A 12,426-nucleotide genomic window follows, 5' to 3' on the forward strand; every position below is an offset into this window, starting at 1 on the left:
TTTTCACATGTCGCACCTTATCTCAGAAACGATTTATGATTATTGCATAAAACCTCACACACAAGACGACGGGCGTATCATGCGCTCTTGGCGCAGCTGTTTATTTAGTTATAGAATACATTTAAGAAGGCCTTGATCTAAACATCGTCATTTTCTAGTTTTTATTTGTCAAAAACACACAAAAAGACCCAATTTTAATAGGAACAATGTTGAAAATTTTGTCAGAAATCAACTTTTAAATTTTGAATCAGTGTTAATTATATTGAAAAAATTGAAAATGTATTATTGATATTGAATAAATACAACATCACATGCATTTTTGTGAGTCCTTATTTAGTATTGGTACATGTATTTTCATCATTGAAAGTTTGATTTTTTGTTCAGGTAAATTAATCAATGAGTGATAGATTTCTCTTAGAAGAAATTTAAAGGTCCAAGTGAAATAACTCCACAGAGAACAAAGCTATTATATTTATTAGATGGGACAAAAGAACTTACAAAAGTTTAAATCGACAGGTAACTTTCAAGTGAATCTGTGGAAAGTATCATTTGGTTCACAATAATGACGTCTGTAAACTGATGAAAGTCTAATGGATGCTTTGTAAAACAGTACACTGGTACTTCTCAAATAACAAGTATTATACAATTTTGTTTATTATAAGGCAAAATACATTGTACAATCATATCATGCATATATAAATAATGAAAACATATTTATACTGTAAATTCAAAAAAAATTTGCAAGCATTTATTTAAATTAATTATTGTCATTAAGGACATGTTGCAAATAAATAATGCTATCAAAATTTGAAATATAATTTTATTTTTGCAAAATCTATCTCGGTGTAGCAATTTTCAGTAAAAAAAATATATCAAAAATTTGTGAGTTTACAGTAAATGGAAAATAAATAACAGCATTAAAAAATTAATCATTTGGCTTTCAGAATTATCATTTAAGGATTTTAGTAAACAAAAATGCAACATATATGTGGTTTGCATGATTATTATTGTCCACAGGATTGACCACACAAGGCAGCAGCAGGAACACACCTGTAAAAGGAATAAAATAATATTTCATTTGTTGACAATTCATAGTAATTAAGTAGTGTTAAAATATATGAATTAGGTAATGTTTAAATATTTGAGTGGCATTTTTTATTTTAAATATGTATGTAAAAATACTTGTTTTCTATTCAAATTTATTGATTTACCAAAAAATATTGCATAGAAATCGTGCAGCTAAATTTGTTATAAAATGGAAAGCCATCTTAATATACCAATTTTGATTTTCAAGGTGTTAAAATCACTATTACCGGTATTGCATTAATCATTCATTGAGTTTCAGACAATTGCAGAAGTTATTAAGCTGAAAATTTGAAAAATGTACATACATGGTAAAATTATTCAGGCTATTTTGATAAACTTTCATTGTTTAGTTCCAGTTTTATGACATTTAATTTGTTTTCTCCATATATTGACTGAAGAAATAAATTCTTTGGAAATTTGTATTGAGAGAAACACAAAACTGAATAAGAAGCAAAGTTTAATATAATTAAGACATCTTATCTTTGTGACAGCACTTGCAAATGAATGTGAGGGTATCTCCCCTTTACAAGTAAACACAATTCTCTATTATCATAAAACAATGATTCTCTTTCTTTATGATTCAGTACATGGTCATTTGGCAAAAGTTTAAAGATGGAATAAGTGAAATTAGTAAAAAAGGACTATAAACCTTCTCAACTATAAAAATATCTGTTTACATCTATTAAGGTTACAGTAGAAAATATCAAGACAATATAAATTGCAAACAATAAAGAATTATAGAAATTTAAACTGTCCATAAGATTTCATCAATTGATTAAATTTGTATGTGGATGAATAAATATATTCTCACCTTGAAACAGATCCAAATGCTACCCCAGCCAGTATCCCTATTGACAAGCTGTGATGCTAACCTGTAATACAAAGTTGAATCAGTTATTTAAACTCCTCAAAATAATCTATTGTGGATTCAGATATTTTCATGGGCATTGAGGGAAAATCGAATTTCTGTGGATTCATTTAATATTCAACAGTCATGGGGATTGAGGAAAAATTGGATTCTGTGGATAATTGATTGAAAGTCGATTGATAGATAATTGGTACTTCGTTGTTAAACATTTAAATTTGTGGTTCACTATTACTCACGAAATCTAGTGGGTATTCAGTTTAAAACTTGACAAATAGAAAAAAAAGTCAAAAACAATTTTTCTTTCTAACCTTGGCAGTATTTTTACCATTTTGGACAATCATATACCCTCCTTCCTCTGGAGCTGAATATCTCCATGTAATTCAATCTTTTCTGATACCTGAACCATTATTAAATTGACATCAAACACTTTTAGATTAAAACAAGTTTGTATACCTACCAACATGTTAGCAGTATCAGATCTCCAATTCTTACTCCCAACACCATGAAATCATTGTCATTACATCAGCCTATAAACAAATAATAAAATAAATGGAGAATGTGTCTATGGGCCACAGATGCCCCCTCTTGTAAATATGCACGAGTCCACTTCCACATATAGATGTAGGATTCACATCGTTAAGACCGTTTTGTGATCATAAGCATTGTGTATAAGTTTCATAACATTTGGTTGAGGCAAACTAAAATTAGAGAACGGAAACAACAGATTTAGCAATTTTTCCATTTATAAAGGGCATAACTCAAGAACTGAAGCCACCCAATTTCGAACTTGATCTGTGTTTTGTGGTAATAAGCATTGTGTATAAGTTTTATAATATTTGGTTGAGTCATACTAAAGTTAGAGAATGGAAACGAAAAATTCAGCAATTTTTATGTTTATAAAGGGGCATAACTCATGAACGGTAAAAGTGACACCAACCAATTTCAAACATGATCTGTGTTTTGTGGTTATGAGCATTGTGTATAAGTTTCAAAACATTTGGTTGAGGCAAACTAAAGTTAGAGAACGGTAACAAATTTTTGGGATGGACGGGACAGACAGACGGACAAGGGTAACACTTAATGCCCCCTCCGATACAGCAGAGGCATAAAAATATACTTGTTTGATTTATTCCTTTTACATATCAATCCAAGCATGATAGATTTCTTTAACAAAACAGTATATTAATAACACATACTTGTTTAAGAAAACTATCGGTGCTTCAATTGATCTGTTATATTTTCACAGCAATATGGCATTATAGCTGTGAGAATATAAAATTGTAAACCAATGATCTTATGTTGTGCTGAACACCACTGTCCCAGGTTAGGGCAGGGTTGAGCACTCACAAACATGTTTAACATCGCCACATTCTTTATGCGCCTGCCCCCAGTCAGGAGCCTGTAGTTCAGTGGTTGTATTTGGTTCATGTATGTCATATTTGTTTTTCATAAATTGTTGTTATAAATTAGGCCATTCGTTTCTTCTATTGAATTGTTTCACATTTTTTCATGTCGGGGCCTTTTACAGCGGACTATACGGTATGGGTTTTTCTCATTGTTGAAGCTGTTTGGTAGTGTCTATAATTTATGTCATCCACTTCATTCAGGGCTGCCAAGTCTCACACAATTAGCGTGAGACTCGCGCATTTTCATGCATATTTGGCGGCATTTTCCTTTGATCTATTGTTTTTTCTCTTTGATCTTTACAATTTTGGCCAAATCTCACGCAGTTGCTTCATGAAAACTTGGCAGTACTGCTTCATTTAAACTTTGGTGGATAGTTGTCTCATTGGCAATCATACGACATCTCCTATTTATAAAGGTTTATTGTAACCTATAACGATATATACTGATTACATATTTTTTCAATCCTCAGGTCACATTATTTTTCCTATATTTTTTTAAAAGTATAATTAACATATCATTTAATTCAAAAACAGAATTATAAACCTACTTATATCTAAGCCGTAGTAGGCCACCAAGCCTTACTCCCAATACCATGAAACATGTCCAAGAAATAACCTAAAAGGAACTAGATATCATTGATATGGGAGCCATCTCTGTGGGCCCACTGTGAATAATGTGTGGTAAAAAATTTGTATCTTTATCATTGGACATGGGGTTGTCAACTGAAACCAAAGTTTTTGACCTTGACCTTTGACCTAGGAAGTTGTACATAAATTATGACACACCCTCTGGTGTCGGTTTATATACATGTCAAGTATAAATTTTGAAATCATAACGGTTCTCAAGATATAGAGCGGACACGATCTTTACCATAGGACATGGGGCTGTCAACTAAAACCAAAGTCTTTGACCTTGACCTTTGACCTAGGAAGTTGTACATACATTATGACACACCCTCTGGTGTTGGTTAATATACATGTCAAGTATAAACTTTGAAATCATAACAGTTCTCTAGATATAGAGCTAACACAATTTGTTACCGACATACGGACAGACTGATCACTATTGGGCATCCGCCATTCGGCGGGGCCCTAATTAAAATTGACACAAATCATATATATTTTTCCAATTTAACTAAACTATCATCCTTAAACTTTATAAAAGTTTTTCCATTTCTTACTACCCAATAATATAGCATCAGTCCTGTCTGTGTAGGAATTTAAGAGCTGGAAAAAGGTTTGATTTTCCAACTGCACAAAAATTATCAGAGTAATCTCCCATTGAATGAAACATTATTGTTGTTTGTTGTACTTGTCTCCCCGTAAAGATAAAATGGCCCATGAACACAGTTATTTCGTAGTGCATTTCTTTTGGACAATAAATGAATACTAAAAAAATCCCACCTGTTATTGCTTTCTCAATAATATTTTTATAGTGTGGTGTACTACTTTTGGGACAAATTATATCAAAATTATAGAAAATTTCATCAGCTCTAACTCAATATATGGACAATTTTATGTTAAGGGGCCTTGAATTCTTTTGACAGCTTCCGAAATACTAATTTTTAACCTTTTTTAGCTGGACCAAATCACTATTTTATTTTAAAATTCATGACCCAAATTTTTTTAGTGTAATTTCATCCCCCTACTTGCTATTTGAGGCATAAAACATGAAGAAATAAATTTGGAAAGGGAATTAAAAAAAAATGCAAGTAACACACTGTCCACACTAGACTGTATTTGTAGACAGCGCAAATCAAAGGACGATAACTGTGTTCCTGGACAAAATAATTTGATATATAATTGTTTTCATATACCTCGTAAACTAAAATATATGAAAATGGTAAATGAACTTGCTATTGGTGTTATGAATGAGAAAGATAAAAATAATCATATTGTTTGTTGTCTTGTGTACTTTTATGTACTGATGTTCATTTCTATAGAATCTATAAAAATTGTATGGCTTAAATAAACTTGCCTGATTTCATTCATGGTACAGCCTCCAAATTGGTTCAAGATCTATTTAACCATCTTCCTTGGAACTGCTATTGATTCCTTACTGCTGTTAAGTGTTTTTCAACATTGGTTTTTATGATATAAAAATCCACTGTCCACTTGAATGACTGAAATGTATGCTTCATTCACAATATATAAAAATATACAGTTTGTCACAAAATTTTCTATTTTTTTTCTCACAATAATTTTTTTTTCCCAATCATGATGATTTACTGGATTATTATAACATAATGTATTAAGTACCAGAAGTGTGTTTAAATATATCCAATATTTTGAAAATTTCCAAAAAGTTGGTTGTAACCCACAATTTCTTCCACCCTTTAAAACTATTATCTAGAACTCTCCTTACAGTAATGTTTATTTACAAAGCTCTATATAATAGCAATAGACTAGTTAGCAGACATCTGATATATAAATACTTATACACATATAATAGACATAATTAAAAAAATTGCCTACACTAAAGGAACTTCCAGTACGAGGAGTAAAACAGGGGTATTACCTCCCCTTGCCCTTAATTTCAGCCTGTTTGGACTCCACTTCCATCACAACTGAAAAACACAGTATCTGTAGTGAAAGGCTTTTGTATGATACATTTAGTCAGTAACATGTCGGTGATAGTATGAAATAAAAAATTAAAAATCAATTAACTTTGTCGACAGTCTTTCTATATGTTTCTTTAATTTTCAAGACTAGACAAAAAAATGCACAGCAAAATCGAATTGTTTAAAATAAATCATCGACCATTTCTTAAATTTGGAAGCATAGTTAAATACAGTACCTCTTCCTTTCAGTCGTACTATAAACATTGATTGATAAATATTGCACTTTGATATGAATTTGTGCTGAATACTCATGGTATAGTCCTGAATAAATTGTCTCTTCTACAAATATAGGGATAAAATGTTAATAAAATTGAAATTGCAATAATATGAAAAAGACTTTTAAAAATTGGTTTGGATTCAAAGTTGGAAATTATTAAGGCTCTGAGAAAAATATGCTTTCTTAAAAAGATCAAAGTACCAAACGTATTCAAAACTTACAAATTTCTTATTCTAAATTTCAACAAACTTAAGATGGTTCATATGGTAATTAAACACATTTCCTGATTGTTGTGGTCAACTTAGTTGCATGAAGAGCAAGTTATCTTCCTTACTACATAGTAATGATTAACAACAGTCTAAGCTACTTAAAAAAATAAACAAATAAATGGAGAATGTGTCCATGGGACAAAGATGATGCCCCAGCTTGCATATAACGTTATAAAGGGACATAACCAGAGAACTGTAAAGTGACGCCACTCAAAATCTAACTTGATGTGTTTTTTTGTGGTAATAAGCATGTGTATAAGTTTCATAACATTTGGTTGAGAGAGAATGGAAACCAATTTTGGGACAGACGGACAAGGGTAAACCTTAATGCCTCCTCAGTTACGGCGGGGGCATAAAAATTAATGTATTAAATTTTCCAGATTTAAAATAAACTGATTGCAAGTATGTTTGAAGCAAAAACAATACTTTGGATTCACTTTTGTTTTAGTGTACTCGAGTTTTACAGATTTTGTGGATATAGGTGAACTATGAATTTAACAAAATAAAAATTGCCTTTTTGTTTTTGTTTTTTTGTATGCAGAAATTGTCAAAATTATGATTTGATTTCGATTTTTGGTGTTTCAATGCCACTTTTAAGCACCACTTTTGGGCTATTTCGTGGCGGCCAGTTTTTATTGGTGGAGGAAGCCAGAGTGCCTGGAAAAAAACACCGACCATCGATAGGAGAGGGGGGCGAGAGGGGGTCTCATCCCGATTTCCCAGTTTTAATATCAGAAAATCCCGAAATCCCGGACATATTTTGTTAATAATCCCGATCCCGATAAATTTGTTCCCCAATTTTAAAGTTTAAAGTTTCAATGCTTACAATTTAAACGTCTCGGGTATGATTGATGTCATGTTCAAAGTCTTTCAGCGTAACCAATCCGAATATGTATTATCAATAATATGAGGCAGGCATTACCTGTGAAAAGGGACCAAGTCTATATAAATTTTTTTTTTTTAATTCTCAAACATATTTTAAGTTCTAAATCTGTTAAAAAAGAAACGGAAATACTGTAACGTTTCCGATTTTGGTTCTGTTGTTAGGGATTTTAGTTGTGACGTTATTTTAGTTATGACGTCATATTCAATGTAAACAAAGAAACGCTATCATCAATTAACGTTTTTTCATATCAAAGAATAATTAGAAATGAAATTGTTATTGTGTTCCTTCCTATATTTTACTGGACTGATAAATATATATTTCACTCAAAGTCTCATGACAAACGAGACCGGAAGAAGGAAGTAGATTTCTGCGCAAATGCGGGAATTAAAAAAAGTGACCAAAAAAAAGTTAACGATTTCGAGTTCATTTGTACAATGAAAATTTCGGGAAATTTTCCCGATTTTTTTTTAAAATTTTTTTTATTGATTTTTCTACTGTAATAGGGGACTTCGTCCCCTTATTACTGTAACGTCAAGCTGCATATATGCATTTTTGTTCTCATAAATCTTCAGTAGCCAGTCAGAAAATTGGCCAAAATTCCAGTTCAAGTCAATACAAGAACCTATATGACAAGCACTGGAATCGTTTTGTAATGGAGAGAAATTTGAATCTATTGAGTCACCATTCGAAAAACCACTGAACCAAGGATCAACCAAGTTACAGACATAAACAGAACTACAAATGTCACTTGAGAGATTTATAAAGTAGTCGAAACGCTGCTTTACATTATAAAATTAAAAAAAAATTCCAGATTTTAAGACACTTGTTAGGATAAATGATTATGCTTAGGGCTGTATGCAACTACACAACTGATCACCAACAAGAAGCTGATGACCGACCTTGGGAAAATCAATAATGATGAATAATGGGTCAATTTTCTAGTAGTGATTGACAGGTATGAATTAATGTTGAGGCTCTTGTGGGGACACAATTCAGAAAAGTAGAAAGTTAAGCTTATTTTATGTAGAAAACATGTTTTAAAAATAAAAATAATCAAGATAGTCCTTGACTTTAACAATTTTGTGAAATTTCTTTATTTTTTGGTCCATTAGAGATTTCAAAATGTACAGTGTTAGTGCTATCAATAATCAGCCAGTCTTGATGATATTCGTAAAGTCCTCCCAGATCGGGAAACGGTCTGACTGGTGATAGTCTAAAGATCTCGGGATGTGTAATTACTACGAGAAGACGTATTCTGTGTTTGCAAGTCTACACCACTTTGTTCATCATCGTTATCACTCTCATCGTCGCTTTCTGAGGAGTATTGGTCCGAAATATTTGCATCATCGTCTTTGAAAGTGATTGTTGTGCCTGAAGATGTTTTACTGCGAGAAAACGTATTCTGTGTTTGCAAGTCTTCACCACTTTGTTCATCATCTTTATCACTCTCATCATCGCTTTCTGAGGAATATTGATCTGAAATATTCGTATAATCGTCTTTGAAAGAGATTGGAGTGCCCGGAGTTGTTTAATTAGATTCATACATATTTAAGGGAAGCGTGCCACACTTGTATGCCGTGGTTTTAAGTCGAACAGTTCTTTGTCTAACACATTTTCCATGTGTGTAAGAGACTTAGCTCATTTTTTGAAGCAAAACGGTATAATTGAGGACCTGATCTGAGCTCAAAGCTTATCTCTAAACTTACTGTTACATGTACTCTGATCTGGATCTACTCTGTTTCTAGATGCGATTCTGATTGAAGTATAATGAAAATGGCACTTTTATCTGTCCAAGGTACAGTTTTTGTCAATCCCCTTATATTTCAACATAAGAATCCCGATTTCCCGTGGCTAAAAACGTGGCTTTCCCGTATCCCGATGTTTTTCTATCCCAAATTACCGATCTTTAAACAAGGCAATCCCGTTGCTAAAATCGGCCGATCCCGGCGTCCCGAAAATGGTCTGGCCCCCCCCCTCCCTAAGGAAAACTGACAATCCTAGTCAATTAAGATTGGAGTCGAGTGCACCTGCATGAGCGGGGTTCGAACTCACAACCTCAGTGTTGACTGGCTAGTTATTACATTAGTAACTAATTACACCACTCGGCCACCGAAGCCCCTCAAAATTATGGAATATGAAATCAAGTATCTAGAAAAATTCTGACTGCTTTTGATTGACTTATTTTCTATGATCACAATTGACTCCCTTGCAAACTTATTCAAAATCCGGAAATCAACATTTTCATACTCATACTTAAATGTTATTGGATGTTAAGTATAATGCAGAGTATAATGTATACAAGCTGAAGCCCCGTCTATCTATTGATTGCAGATGTCAATCTTAACTACAATGCTTGAGCAAACATTTATACAAGTAAAGCAAGCAAGCCAACTAAATCTTTAAACTACAAGCATTAGGAAAATAGCTCTTAAGGGTTTCTTTGTTGTATACAAAGTATATTTGACATTTTCGCTCTCTTATCTATTTTTCTTCTTCTTTAATGGGGAAGTCAGAAAGAAACAATCAATTACTGTAAATTCAGAAATTATTGCGTGCATTTATTATTGCGATTTTGTCATTTTAGACTAAAATGCGATTTTAATTTTTGCGATATTGGGAAAAATCCTGTTTAATTCATATAACATATTTCAAAATGCGAGTTTAAATTATTGCGATTATAACCCTGTCGCATTTTTCGCAATAATAAAAACATCGCAATAATTTCTGAATTTACAGTAAACAATCTACTTGCCTAAATTTCTTCAAGTCTTTCACTTTCTGCTGGTTTTTCTGCTCTCCTTGGTATAATTGGAAATAAAAGAAAGTTATTATTATTCAGAATCTACAGAAATCACAACATTTTCATACATAATTTACCAAAAAATCAACCAAATAGACAATAGTTGAAAGTTTTCATTAGATATACACAATTTAAAGCATTTTGTATAAATGTTTGCTCAAGCATTGTAATTAAGATTGACATCTGCAATCAATAGATAGGTGGGGTTTCAGCTTGTATACATTATACTCATACTTAAATGTTATTGGATGTTAAGTATAATGCAGAGTATAATGTATACAAGCTGAAGCCCCGCCTATCTATTGATTGCAGATGTCAATCTTAACTACAATGCTTGAGCAAACATTTATACAAGCAAAGCAAGCAAGCCAACTAAATCTTTAAACTACAAGCATTAGGAAAATAGCTCTTAAGGGTTTCTTTGTTGTATACAAAGTATATTTGACATTTTCGCTCTCTTATCTATTTTTCTTCTTCTTTAATGGGGAAGTCAGAAAGAAACAATCAATTAAACAATCTACTTGCCTAAATTTCTTCAAGTCTTTCACTTTCTGCTGGTTTTTCTGCTCTCCTTGGTATAATTGGAAATAAAAGAAAGTTATTATTATTCAGAATCTACAGAAATCACAACATTTTTATACATAATTTACCAAAAAATCAACCATATAGACAATAGTTGAAAGTTTTTATTAGATATACACAATTTAAAGCATTTTGTATAAATGTTTGCTCAAGCATTGTAATTAGGATTGACATCTGCAATCAATAGATAGGTGGGGCTTCAGCTTGTATACATTATACTCATACTTAAATGTTATTGGATGTTAAGTATAATGCAGAGTATAATGTATACAAGCTGAAGCCCCGCCTATCTATTGATTGCAGATGTCAATCTTAACTACAATGCTTGAGCAAACATTTATACAAGCAAAGCAAGCAAGCCAACTAAATCTTTAAACTACAAGCATTAGGAAAATAGCTCTTAAGGGTTTCTTTGTTGTATACAAAGTATATTTGACATTTTCGCTCTCTTTTCTATTTTTCCTCTTCTTTAATGGGGAAGTCAGAAAGAAACAATCAATTAAACAATCTACTTGCCTAAATTTCTTCAAGTCTTTCACTTTCTGCTGGTTTTTCTGCTCTCCTTGGTATAATTGGAAATAAAAGAAAGTTATTATTATTCAGAATCTACAGAAATCACAACATTTTTATACATAATTTACCAAAAAATCAACCATATAGACAATAGTTGAAAGTTTTCATTAGATATACACAATTTAAAGCATTTTGTATAAATGTTTGCTCAAGCATTGTAATTAAGATTGACATCTGCAATCAATAGATAGGTGGGGCTTCAGCTTGTATACATTATACTCATACTTAAATGTTATTGGATGTTAAGTATAATGCAGAGTATAATGTATACAAGCTGAAGCCCCGCCTATCTATTGATTGCAGATGTCAATCTTAACTACAATGCTTGAGCAAACATTTATACAAGCAAAGCAAGCAAGCCAACTAAATCTTTAAACTACAAGCATTAGGAAAATAGCTCTTAAGGGTTTCTTTGTTGTATACAAAGTATATTTGACATTTTCGCTCTCTTATCTATTTTTCCTCTTCTTTAATGGGGAAGTCAGAAAGAAACAATCAATTAAACAATCTACTTGCCTAAATTTCTTCAAGTCTTTCACTTTCTGCTGGTTTTTCTGCTCTCCTTGGTATAATTGGAAATAAAAGAAAGTTATTATTATTCAGAATCTACAGAAATCACAACATTTTTATACATAATTTACCAAAAAATCAACCATATAGACAATAGCTGAAAGTTTTCATTAGATATACACAATTTAAAGCATTTTGTATAAATGTTTGCTCAAGCATTGTAATTAAGATTGACATCTGCAATCAATAGATAGGTGGGGCTTCAGCTTGTATACATTATACTCATACTTAAATGTTATTGGATGTTAAGTATAATGCAGAGTATAATGTATACAAGCTGAAGCCCCGCCTATCTATTGATTGCAGATGTCAATCTTCACTACAATGCTTGAGCAAACATTTATACAAGCAAAGCAAGCAAGCCAACTAAATCTTTAAACTACAAGCATTAGGAAAATAGCTCTTAAGGGTTTCTTTGTTGTATACAAAGTATATTTGACATTTTCGCTCTCATCTATTTTTCTTCTTCTTTAATGGGGAAGTCAGAAAGAAACAATCAATTAAACAATCTACTTGCCTAAATTTCTTCAAGTCTTTCACTTTCTGCT

The 12,426-nt window shown here is 31.9% G+C and overlaps 1 long non-coding RNA gene across 1 annotated transcript; it reads right to left on the reverse strand.

The window, feature by feature from the left end:
- Window positions 1–722: 722 nt before the first annotated feature.
- On the reverse strand, window positions 723–3,038 carry LOC127735703 (uncharacterized). Its single transcript, XR_007998572.1, has 3 exons — window positions 2,412–3,038; window positions 1,898–1,958; window positions 723–1,050 (listed from the first exon to the last, which is right to left on the reverse strand). It is a non-coding gene; the product is annotated as an uncharacterized LOC127735703 (long non-coding RNA).
- Between the last annotated feature and the right edge of the window lie 9,388 nt (window positions 3,039–12,426).

Source organism: Mytilus californianus, unplaced genomic scaffold, assembly GCF_021869535.1.
Source record: "Mytilus californianus isolate M0D057914Y unplaced genomic scaffold, xbMytCali1.0.p SCAF_3, whole genome shotgun sequence".
Classification (NCBI taxonomy): Eukaryota; Metazoa; Mollusca; class Bivalvia; order Mytilida; family Mytilidae; genus Mytilus; species Mytilus californianus.